The sequence below is a fragment of the Rutidosis leptorrhynchoides genome, chromosome 4 (assembly GCF_046630445.1).
Source record: "Rutidosis leptorrhynchoides isolate AG116_Rl617_1_P2 chromosome 4, CSIRO_AGI_Rlap_v1, whole genome shotgun sequence".
Classification (NCBI taxonomy): domain Eukaryota; kingdom Viridiplantae; phylum Streptophyta; class Magnoliopsida; order Asterales; family Asteraceae; genus Rutidosis; species Rutidosis leptorrhynchoides.
The window spans coordinates 231,350,953-231,362,615 of NC_092336.1; positions in this window are offsets into that span (position 1 = coordinate 231,350,953).

Sequence of the window (11,663 nt, forward strand, 5' to 3'; positions counted from 1 at the left end):
ATTACATATATCATATCTATAATGATATTAAATACTATTTTTAAATAAAAGGTTATGATTATATAATATTGATTAAGTTTTTTTTTTATAATATTGATTAAGTTATACATAATATATATTCTAATATATATATATATATATATATATATATATATATATATATATATATATATATATATATATATATATATATATATATATATATATATGTAAGTATTAATTTTAATACATTATATGATATTTTGTAATCATTAATATATAATAATTATCATAAATGACATACATTATATTAAACACTTTAATAAGAATTTAATATATAAATATTATGTATTTATGTAAAATATATAAATAGATATAATTAAGTTATTTATTAATAAATAATAATATATATAAAAAAAACTTGTTTAAATGTTATTATATGTTTTAATAAATATAACTGATATAGGTTCGTGAATCCGAGGCCAAACCTGCATTGTTCAGTTATTCAATGCCGTCATATGTATTTTTACTACAAAATACAGTATTGTGAGTTTCATTACTCTCTTTTTAAATGCTTTTGCAATATATATTTTTGGGACTGAGAATACATGCGCTGCTTTTATAAATGTTTTACGAAATAGACACAAGTACTTAAGACTACATTATATGGTTGGGTTATTAAACCGAATATCACCCCTTCAAGTCTGGTAACCTAAGAATTAGGGAAATGGCCCCTAATTGACGCGAATCCTAAAGATAGATCTATCGGGCCCAACGAGCCCCATCCAAGGTATGGATGCTTTAGTACTTCGAGGTATTATTTAGTATATTAGTTGCGCGCTATATACTGGGGGATATTCTATATGCATCTTGTTAAGGTCACTTACCAGGTGTTCAATCCATATGAATGATTTTTATCTCTATGCAGTTTGCGAAATGCCTGATACGAGATGTGTATTTATGAGAAATGAAAATCTTGTGGTCTATTAAAATGATGAAAATGATCGTTTATGATAAACTAATGAACTCACCAACCTTTTGGTTGACACTTGAAAGCATGTTTATTCTCAGGTATTAAAGAAATCTTCCGCTGTGCATTTGCTCATTTTAGAGATATTACTTGGAGTCATTCATGACATATTTCAAAAGATGTTGCATTCGAGTCGTTAAGTTCATCAAGATTATTATTAAGTCAATTATAGTTGGATATATTATGAAATGGTATGCATGCCGTCAACTTTCGATGTAATGAAAGTTTGTCTTTTAAAAACAAATGCAATGTTTGTAAAATGTATCATATAGAGGTCAAGTACCTTGCGATGTAACCAAATGTAATGTATTCGTCCAGATGGATTAGGATGGGGCACTACATTTGCAAACATGTAACAGTTAAGCACAATGTCATGTTAGTTTCTAAGTACATAGCAGTTAATTTCATTTAGCAACTAATCATGGCAATTTCTAAGCATGCAATCACTAATCATGTTAATGTCTAAGCACGTATAACTAATCTCTAAACACATAGATGTATAAGTTACAATGATGTACAAATCATGTTTAAGTAGGAGCTTCTCCTAAATGGGACTTGATGACCATTCTTAAGTTGTCTAGATAGATTTTAAGATTATGAAAGTCATCAAACACTTATGTGTTTTCTTGATGATTAGTTTTAAGACATGTGTCTTATTAATGGAGATTATCATGTTCATTTATGAATTTGATTGAAACATGTTAAATATCTTAAAGCAACTCATATAATGTGAACTAGATGAAGTTTCAACCATTGATAATGTCAAACTTATTTAGGTAAATCTTGTGACGACCCGGGAATTTCCGACTAAATTTAAACTTAATCTTTAAATGATTTCGACACGATAAGCAAAGTCTGTAATGTTTAGTCTCAAAACTTCTTGAACTGTTTACATAGATTCATTTGACCCTTGACTAATTCCGATGATTCATGAACAATTGGTTGTAAGTAAATATATAGATATAAATATAAATATAAGAGTATATATATAACACTTTACATAAATAAAATACACTTTAATTAATTAAGAATGTAAAACAGAATAATTAAGTACAATTAAAATGAGTAAATATAAACATGTACATGATATTATGTATATATATGATTTCTATTAATCACTATTATTATATTGTAATATATATATAAATATATTTATATAGTATACATATATATAAATATTTAATATCTAATAAATGTTTTATAAGATATATAACATAAATACTAAATATTACATAATTAATAAGATATAATTTCTACATAGTAAATTTACATACAAGTTAAAATATTATTGATATATTAGTATTACTTACATTAAAAATAAATGATAATATCTAAAAATCAGTATTAATATTACTACATAAACAATGAAATTTGATATATATATATAAACTATTATACTACTATCATTATTAATATTATATTCATTAGTAATATTAAGATTATTATAACTAGTACTATTATTTGTATCATTAATAAGATTATTAGAATCATTATTATTAATTAAATTTATTAAAATTAGCATTATTGTTATTATTAATATTATTAATTATTATTACTAGACCCTTTATCAATAATCTTATTATTAGTAATATTGATATTGTAATATAAATATATTTATACTTGTAATTAACAAAATTTACAAGTTATACACATATAATCAGATATGTAAATTCATATTTATATAAATACATACACAGAATGCGAAATACTGATATATAGATATATAAATACGTATTCAGGTATTTAGATATATAAAATATTGATATACAATTCTAAGTACAGATAATTACTAATATATACCTAAATACTGATATATAATTATGTATTCAGTTGCTAGTCGTTATCCTAACTACTCAGATTGTCTGCTGGATTAACCTAATCGATTCCAATTATCCAAAATGTTACCTCGAAAAGGACATAAATTAAGAAACAACCCAAAATGTTAGAATTCATTTAAAATGGAATAGAGGACAATAAAAAGGCAAAGAAAGAAAAATAAAAGCCAAGTGTGGGAAAAATTTACCAAGTTATTTAAAACATATATCACATATTTTTGTACAAATATCTGAAGATACTTTTGTTTTGGACAATTTTATCAGTTTTACCCAATTTCTTATAATATACTTGAAAGAAAAGATGGATCTACACGATGAATCAATTCCATCATTAAAAGAAAGTAAAGTCTTCCGAAAAAGAAACGCACTTCTTGATTTAGGTCAGGAAGTTGTCGTCCAGACCAGTTGTAGAGTCTACGAAAAACCTTGAAAAGTTTTCTCGAAAATCAGCTGGAAATCCACGACCTCAGCATCAAACAGGGTCACCAAGTGGTCAGACTTATCCTAACCATGAGAGGATTTGTCTCGTAAAATGGGGAGGGCGACGTGCAAATTAGCTTGATAAGACTATTGAATCAGACTCCCAGAAAGGATAATCTCCTTAAAAGATCAAAAATCAGCTTTTAAGACTGATATTACTCAATCCTAGAGATTGACCTTAAAGATTGAGAATTACAAACTCATGGAATTCAATGATATCTAAACTCGAGCTTGAACAAGAAAATATTTTGATCAAAATAACAAACCGATTTGTTTTCTGAAAATCCATTTTTAATGCATTCATTACCATTGAATGTAAAATCCTAGGAATTCACCTGCAATTCATTAGGTCACCTGAACCAAATCAGGTGTCAACCGTAAGAACGGTGGTTGCATAGCATGGTCAAAGACAGGACCTTGTGCCAGACCGAAAAACCATAGGGTGAGCTTTACTATTGCTCCTACCAAGGATAGTAATTGCATCTGACACGTTATAGACCATAATCAAAAGCATGTCACGGGACATTGCCTTAACAGTTGCTTGTTCAATGATTTCCTTTACAACCGGACGGTAGTTTACCGAAAAATAATATACGGAGCAAGTATACTGGAGATGTTGCTTTCCCAATACAAGGTTAGCAAGTGGGTGACACAAAACCGCAAGTTTTGAGCTAAAATTTTCAAATCTGAAACCCACCAAACCCACAAAAACATTTTGCAAACATCAGTGAAGGGTTATTCCGGAAAACTTATCTAGGGTAAAAGCTAGATTGAATTTTCAAAAGATCAAATGTTTTCATAAAGATCCAATTTCCTAAAGGATCTAAATTTTTATAGTCATGTGGGACTGTAAACCACATCGTTACTATCATTGTTCATACCGCCGTATAGAAATCACTGATGTAAAAAGTGTGAAGAATAAAGAAGTGATTCTAATATTTTTATTTCAAGACTATATTGCTTGAGGACAAGCAACACTCAAGTGTGGGAATATTTGATAATGCTAAAAATGAACATATATTTCATAGCATTATCCCTCAAGAAAGACAAGCTTTTAGTTGCAATTGTTCTATTTAGAAGTGATATTCGTTTAAATAATAAAAGGTGAAGACAAAAGACAGATTCGATGAATTGAAGATGCAAACGACCAAAAAGTTAAAAAGTACAAAGTACAATCAAAGTGGTTCAAATTATTGATGAGAAACGTCTCGAAATTACAAGAGTACAAGACGCAAAACGCAAAGTACAAGATATTAAATTGTACGCAAGGACGTTTAAAAAATCCGGAACCGGGACCAGAGTCAACTCTCAACGCACAACACAACGGAGCAAAAATTACGAGTCAACTATGCACATAAATATAATATAATATTTAAATAATTCTTAAAATTATTTATATATTATATATATATTTATAAACCGTCGGCAAGAAAAAAACAAGCTCATGTGAGCTGGAAAATCAGGCCATGCGATCGCATGGCCTGGCAGTTATAAAACCATGCGATCGCATGGCAGTAGGTACCTGGCCACATCTATAAATTTCAGCATTTTCGAACGAATTTTTACACATCTTTTTCTTTTCTTTTATCCTATGTATCAAATATCACTCCAAATATTAATCTCAATTTGTAATTTTAATTTTAAGTTAGTGATAATAATAAGGTTAGGTTAGTCGAATGTCTTAAGGTTTTGCAAGTTGAAACTCTGTCCGTGTACCACTACGCTATTAATATCCACTGTAAGTTATGTTTAATTTTATTGTTAAAATAATGTCTCGTAGCTAAGTTATTATTATGCTTATTTAATGCCGAAGTAATCGTGATGTTGGGCTAAAATATTTAAAATTGGGTAATTGGGCTTTGGACCATAATTGGGGTTTGGATAAAAGAACGACACTTGTGGAAATTAGACTATGGGCTATTAATGGGCTTTATATTAACTAAATGATACCTCGTTAATTTAATATATACACTTATAATTTGACTTATTTATATTTAACCACATACGCTTGACTGGGTATGGTGGGCGGGATATCTATAAATACCAATAATTATTCATTTGACCGGACACGGGAATGGATTAATAGTTAATGGACTCATTAAAACGGGGGTGGATTACATTCAAGGGTAATTGGTGTAATTGTTAACAAAGTAATAAAACCTTGGATTACACGCAGTCGATAACCTGGTGTATTCATTAAACAAAGTATTAAGACCTTGTTACAATTCGAATCCCCAATTAGTTGGAATATTTGACTTCGGGAATGAGAATAATTTGACGAAGACTTCCGTACTTTATGATTATGACTGATGGACTATTATGGACAAATTCGTATGGACATATCGAATAATCCAGGACAAAGGACAATTAACCCATGGTAATAAACTAAAATCAACACGTCAAACATCATGATTACGGAAGTTTAAATAAGCATAATTCCTTTATTTCGTATTTTATTACACTTTTAATTATCGCACTTTTATTTACTGTCATTTTATTTAATTGCACTTTTAATTTTCGTACTTTTTAATTATCGCAATTTTATTTTATCGCACTTTTATTTATCTCAATTTCATTATCGTTATTTACTTTACGCTTTAAATTAAGTATTTTATATATTTAATATTTTACATTAGGTTTTAACTGCGACTAAAGTTTTAAAATCGACAAACCGGTCATTAAACGGTAAAATCCCCCACTACTTATATATATATTTATATTTTTTACAAATATAGTTTTAAAAAAAATATAGCGTTTAACTTGGCGAGTTCCCTGTGGACGAACCGGACTTACTAAAAACTACACTACTGTACGATTAGGTACACTGCCTATAAGTGTTGTAGCAAAGTTTAGGTATATCCACTCTATAAATAAATAAATAACTTGTATAAAATTGTATCATATTTAATAGTTATTAATAGCAAAAATTTAACTATTTCATATACACCTCGCATAACATCAAGTATTTTTGGCGCCGCTGCCGAGGATCACTAAAACGCCAGAAGTGCAACGCTATAAAAAAAAGATTCTTAGTTTACTTTTGTAAAAATACGCTTTTGTAAAAAATATGTTTTAGTTATTAAAAATACAAAAATATAAAAAAGAAAATATAAAAAAATCTATATTTTTTTGTTTTTAAGAATTGTTAAATATATATATAAAGTTAAAAAGTATTTTTATTTTAGTTTTAAAATTAAATTTTTATTTAAGTTATATTTATATTTTATATAATATAAATCAGAAAACAAAAAAAAATAATAAAAGTAATCGGCCTGGTACTGTAGCAGCCCAGGTTCTGGCCCGAATTCGCAGACCATGCGATCGCATGGAAAACCAACTAACACCTCATGCGATCGCATAAGGTGATTTGACTGGTCTGGTAACCTAATCCGACCAGTTTAGGGTTTAATTATAATAATTATTATTATTAATTAAAACCCTAATTAGGGTTTAGTTTTTAATTATTTAGTTTAGTTATTTATTTAATTAGTATATTTAGTTTAATTAGTTTTAATAAATATATAAAAATTAATACTTTATTAAATAAATAATATAAAAATAATATTTTTATAAAAATTGTACTTTTTATAACTTTAAGTTTATTTTTATATTTTGTATCTTTTTATTTGTTTTAGCGTAATATTTGTATTTTTCGTTCGTATTTAGTTTTAAGTCATAGTTTTTGCCATAGTTATTTTTATTTCAAGATTTTTAGGCTTTACCGTAAAATCCCTTAAGTGCTTTTTCTTTAGACTAAGATTTAGGTGTCTTACAATTTTGCGACGCCATTTTTAGATTTTGGTACTTTTTAAGTTATTGTCGTTTTAGGATATAGAATTTCTCTTTAAGCTTTAATACCTTTAGACGCAGCTTTTAATTCTTAGTTTTTAAACTTTTAAGTTTTGACGCGCTACTTTCTTAATTTTATTTTTTGACCTTTTATTTTTTCGACGTTTTTCGACGCGCTCTTTTCCTTTCTTATTTCTCGCCGCTCTAGTTTTTAGGACATAGAATTTTCTATTTATTCTCTAAGATTTCTTTAAATTTCATCGAAAAATTATTTTAAGTGGTTAAATTAATAGACATCCAAAATTTTCTGGTTCGTAATAATAGTTGGATTTGTTAGTGGCGAGTTGTGGGCTTCCGATTTAAAGGGTCTTGGCTACCTGCAGCATCTATTGGCTATTAGAAACTTGGGCAAAATCAGAAAATTCTATTAATTTGATAACTTATATAATTTTTATCTTTTATAACTAATAGGATATTCAGTGAATGCACCGAGTAAAACGTTCACCACCTTTTATACGTTCACCACCTGTAACCAGATCAAGACATCTAGCAAATATTGTCGCCGTTGATTTTTCTTTAGAATCGTCATCAAGTCGACCAAGTACTCCAATTCAAATTTCTGATAATCCATTTTTTGAACCCGACCTCACAATTGAGAATCCGGAGGATATTCAGGGACAATTCAGAGATCCTGAACCATTAATCTTTCCTCCGGAACCACCAATCATTCAAACAGAAATTGTCGAGGAACAACCCATTAAATCAGAATCCTCCAGTTATTCAGATTCAACAAATTCAATCATGGAAAATCTGGAACCTCTAAGTATGGAAGACCGAATGCGAGCTAAACGCACTGGCCAAGGTCACGCAATTACTCAACCTGACATTAATGATCCAGATTATGAAATTAAAGGACAAATCCTACACATGGTAACTAATCAATGCCAATTTAGTGGTGCGCCGAAGGAAGATCCAAACGAACATCTTCGTACTTTTAATAGGATCTGTACTCTATTTAAAAGCCGAGAAGTGGAGGATGAACAGATATATCTCATGTTATTTCCCTGGACTTTAAAGGGAGAAGCCAAAGATTGGTTAGAATCGTTACCTGAAGGGGCGATTGATACATGGGACGTTTTAGTTGAAAAATTTCTTAAACAATTCTTTCCGGCATCTAAAGCTGTAAGACTTCAAGGAGAAATTGTTATGTTCACACAAAAGCCAAATGAAACTCTATATGAGGCATGGACAAGATTTGGAAAGTTATTAAGAGGATGTCCGCAACATGGTTTAGACACTTATCAAATAGTACAAATATTCTACCAAGGATGCGACATCACTACACGAAAAGACATCGATATAGCAGCTGGTGATTCCATTATGAAGAAAACCGCAACTGACGCTTACAAAATTATTGATAGCACTGCTTCCCACTCACATGAGTGGCACCAAGAAAAAGATGTCGTTAGATCATCTAAAGTAGCTAGAGCCGATTCTAGCCATGACTTTGATTCCATTTCCGCAAAGATAGATGCTGTCGAGAGACTAATGGAAAAGATGACTAAAGATATCCACTCAATAAGAATTAGTTGTGAGCAGTGTGGAGGACCACATTTGACAAAAGATTGTCTCAGTATTGAACAAATAATGGAATAAAGAGAGAATGTTTCATACATGAACCAAAGGCCTGGAAATAATTATCAGAATAATTATCAACCGCCAAGACCGATCTACAATCAAAATCAGAATTATAACCGAAATGTTCCATATAACAACCAACAAGGTCCTAGTAATCAACAAGTATCTAATAATACTTACAACCAGCAAAGACCTATTTTTCAAAACAAACCACCAACCAATGATAAAAAGCCAAATTTTGAAGATATGATGTCGAAGCTAGTTGAATCTCAAACTCAATTTTTCACATCTCAGAAACAAACCAATGAACAAAATGCTCAAGCATTTAGAAATTAACAAGCTTCTATTCAAAATCTGGAACAAGAAGTAAGCAACCTAGCAAGATTGATAAGTGAAAGAAAACCGGAAAGTTTACCTAGTGATACAAATGATAACCCCCGGAATGAAACAGCTAAAGCCATTACCACAAGAAGTGGTATTACACTTAAACCACCTGAAATGCCTATGATTTCTGATGATGCTATTCCTACTCCACAAGAACCACAACCTGATCAAGAAAAGGAAAAAGAATCGGTAGTTGAAAAGGTTAATGAAGATAACACAGTTAAGGCTAAACCTTATGTTAAACCATACCAACCACCACTTCCTTACCCGAGTAAAATGAGAAAAGAGTGACTTAAAGCCGAGCAATCCAAATTCTTGGATATGTTTAAACAAATAAATGTCAATCTTTCTTTCATTGATGTGATTTCAGGAATGCCTAGATATGCTAAATTTCTGAAAGATCTAATCACAAATAGAAAGAAAATGGAAGAACTCTCGGCTGTTACAATGAATGCTAATTGTTCTGCGGTACTGTTGAATAAGATACCAGAAAAATTATCAGATCCAGGAAGTTTCTCAATTCCATGTTTTTTGGGTAGTCTTAGTTCAATAGATGTATTGGCAGACTTAGGTGCTAGTATAAATTTAATGCCGTATTCACTATACGCTAAACTAGACCTTGGAGAATTGAAACCAACACTAATAAGCATACAACTAGCTGATCGATCAGTAAAATATCCTAGAGGGATAATGGAAAACATGCTAGTTAAAGTTGGTACTTTAGTATTTCCAGTAGATTTTGTTATTCTGGACATGGAAGAAGATTCTCGAGTTCCTCTCATATTAGGAAGACCATTTTTAAACACGACTAAAGCAATAATAGACGTGTTTGGTAAGAAACTGACCCTAAGTATAGAAGACGAGAGTGTTACCTTTTCTGTGGATAGAGCCATGCAACAACCGCAATCTGCAGATGATACATGTTATTATATTCAAACTATAGATTCACATGCAGAATTGTTAGAAGAATTTCCAGAATTACAAGGAACAGGAGAATGTTCTTTAGGAGAAGGAACTGAACCAATTGATGAAGCTGAAATATTAGCTACACTTATGGCTAATGGATATGAACCAACAACAGAAGAAATTCAAATGCTAAAAGAAGAAGACAGATATCGATATAAATCATCGATAGAAGAACCACCGACATTAGAATTAAAGCCACTTCCAAACCATTTGGAATATGCTTATTTACATGGTGAATCTGAATTATCTGTAATAATATCATCTTCTCTTACGGAAAATGAAAAATCTCAACTCATTTCTATGCTAAAAGCTCATAAACCAGCTATTGCATGGAAGATTCATGACATTAAAGGAATAAGTCCTTCGTATTGCACACATAAAATCCTTATGGAAGAAGGTCATAAAACGTATGTGCAACGCCAACGAAGACTAAATCCTAATATGCAAGATGTTGTTAAGAAAGAAATTATTAAACTGCTTGATGCAGGTTTAATTTATCCAATCTCTGATAGTCCATGGGTAAGCCCAGTTCAATGCGTGCCTAAGAAGGGTGGCATGACTGTCATCACAAATGAGAAAAATGAGCTTATTCCTACTAGGACTGTAACAGGATGGCGTGTTTGTATTGATTATAGAAAATTAAATGATGCCACCAGAAAAGATCACTTTCCCTTACCTTTCATTGATCAAATGTTAGAAAGATTAGCCAGAAATAGTTACTATTGTTTTCTTGATGGTTTTTCCGGATATTTTCAAATTCCAATAGCACCCGATGACCAAGAGAAAACCACATTCACGTGCCCTTATGGTACTTTTGCTAACAAACGCATGCCATTTGGACTTTGCAGCGCCCCTGCAACCTTTCAAAGGTGCATGATGGCGATTTTTCACGACATGATAGAAGAATGCATGAAAGTTTTCATGGATGACTTTTCAGTCTTCGGTGATACTTTTGAAACATGTCTAGTTAATCTTGAACGAATGCTTATTAGATGCGAACAATCAAATCTAGTTCTTAATTGGGAGAAATGCCATTTCATGGTTAAAGAAGGCATCGTTCTTGGTCATAAAATCTCAAAGGAAGGAATTGAAGTGGATAGAGCTAAAGTAGATGTAATTGCTAAACTTCCACATCCCACTACTGTTAGAGGAGTTAGGAGTTTTCTAGGGCATGCCTGTTTTTACCGACGTTTCATAAAAGATTTTTCTAAAATTGCCACTCCTATGAATAAACTCCTAGAAAAGGATGCTCCATTCATCTTTTCAGATGAATGCATCAAATCTTTTAATATTCTTAAAGAAAAACTCACTAATGCGCCAATTATGATAACTCCAAATTGGAATCTACCGTTTGAACTTATGTGCGATGCAAGTGATTTTGCAATGGGAGCCGTTTTAGGACAAAGGATTGAAAAATGATTTCAACCTATTTATTACGCTAGTAAGACATTACAAGGAGCACAAACGAATTACAGAACTACTGAAAAAGAACTCCTTACTATTGTCTTTGCTTTTGACAAATTTCGTTCATATCTCGTTCTAGCTAAAACGGTGGTCTATAC